This window comes from Tupaia chinensis, unplaced genomic scaffold (assembly GCF_000334495.1).
Source record: "Tupaia chinensis unplaced genomic scaffold, TupChi_1.0 Scaffold000197_1, whole genome shotgun sequence".
NCBI classification, from domain to species: Eukaryota; Metazoa; Chordata; class Mammalia; order Scandentia; family Tupaiidae; genus Tupaia; species Tupaia belangeri.
In genome coordinates, this window is record NW_006159672.1 from 1,416,328 (window position 1) to 1,418,184 (window position 1,857).

The 1,857-nt window shown below is 44.6% G+C and overlaps 1 pseudogene; it reads right to left on the reverse strand.

Annotated features, from left to right (window-relative positions):
* Window positions 1–176: 176 nt before the first annotated feature.
* On the reverse strand, window positions 177–1,232 carry LOC102472373 (sulfotransferase 1C4 pseudogene; annotated as a pseudogene).
* Window positions 1,233–1,857: the final 625 nt, after the last annotated feature.

Sequence of the window (1,857 nt, forward strand, 5' to 3'; positions counted from 1 at the left end):
AAAAACCCCCCCCCCCCCCAGAGGGGATGGTCATGACACAATCCCTTCTCCTGTTGGGATTTTTTTTTTTGTTAGCCAACTGAATAATTTTATTTCCCAGGTGCATGATAAAGGAAAAAGTACAGAATTTCTTGTGCTTTCATGAACAATGTAAGCAAGCTGAAAAAACAATTTCAAAGGGAAAACACAAGAAGAGACAATAAGGTCACCTCTGAGTTGCCTAGATTTTGCCTCCTTCTCTCAAGAGCTCAGTGTGGAAGGTGAGAGAGGTGTTGGCCATTTTCCTCTGATAGTCTGCATCAAATCTCTCATTCTGTGCCACTGTGAAGTAATTCTTCCAGTCTCCCACAGTTCCTAAAAGGCAACAACATTACATCTGAGAGATTGTCTGAGAAGCCTATTTTGATTGTTTTTTCCCTGGAAGTTGGTTACTGGGTTTTCCTTCATGTTTTAAAATGAAGTGTGCTGAACGATCCTGTGGACAGTCTCTTTATCTAGCTTCTTACCCATAAATTCTGTTATCTTTTGAATTTCATGTTCTGGGTTCTCCTTCATGTCCTCGTAGAAGAGGTAGAAGATCCGGTGTTTATCCTTCTCCTTCCACCACCGTTTCACGTGGTCATACAAGGGACCCATGTACACCTCTCCATTCATAAATGCTTCGAAGTACTGGGCCCACGTGCCAGGGTATGGCAGGGTTGAGGTCATCCTATGGAAGTGGTAGTAAGACACCATGTTGCATTCCTGGTCACATAGATGACCTTGCAGTTCTTTTCCCAAATGGATGGTGGCATCAGTTGGAAGGGAAGATGAGTTTTAATAATCCGTGGGGAAGGCATCACACTGAGATTTAACAAACCAGAGTAGTTATCAGGAAGAACCCATTCCAGAAATGGGTGTTTAATGTATGTAGGTTTTTGCTTACATTTGTCAATATCCCCATCATGGACTATCATATCCACAATCTCCTGTGTCCACGTTGTTCCTGCTTTGGGATACGTGGCAATGAAGAGATCGTCAGGTCTGGCCTGGAAGTGCCAGATTTCATCCCAGATGGTGCACGAGGCTTTGGTTAACAAAATTCCCTTCACGTAATCCATTTCAGGGCACTGTTTTTGATTGTTCATTTCCAAGGCCATTGCAAAAACTGTACTTTAAAATCAAACAAGCAAAAATCAAAAGGAGGGAGAAAAGTATTTTAATTCAGTTGTCACTAGTTCTCTGAAGGAGCTTTAGACCTCCTGTTGGGATTTTGGGCACACATGCACATGCTCCTGGCGTGAGTTTAAGCCACTGGGTTCCAGGACTTGAACCGTGGTCGACTACATGGGAGTCCAGCGACACAGCCATTAGGCTAACTGCTGGTCCCTAGACTCTAGTGTTTTTGACGTCCTCCTGAATCTGCTCCTTGACTGGCTATGTACAAAGTTCCCCAAAGAGGGGAGAACATGAGGGTTCCCATGGTTCTAACCTCCTGGCCTGGTCTTGATCCATTGGGGCATCTCAATAGGGTCTCAGCCCAGTTCGATTAGGCTAACTGCTGGTCCCTAGACTCTAGTGTTTTTGACGTCCTCCTGAATCTGCTCCTTGACTGGCTATGTACAAAGTTCCCCAAAGAGGGGAGAACGTGAGGGTTCCCATGGTTCTAACCTCCTAGCCTTGTCTTGATCCATCGGGGGCATCTCAATAGGGTCTCAGCCCAGTTCATTTGAGATGATCAGCTTTTTGGCAGAGGATCCAGATTTCTTGAAACTCAGGTTAGATGCTGCAGTGGAAAGAGTATGGGCTTTAGAATGAAGCTAACAGATCTGGAGTTCAGTGGGATGTGTGGTCTTTTGTGTGTTTCTTAACTTTGCT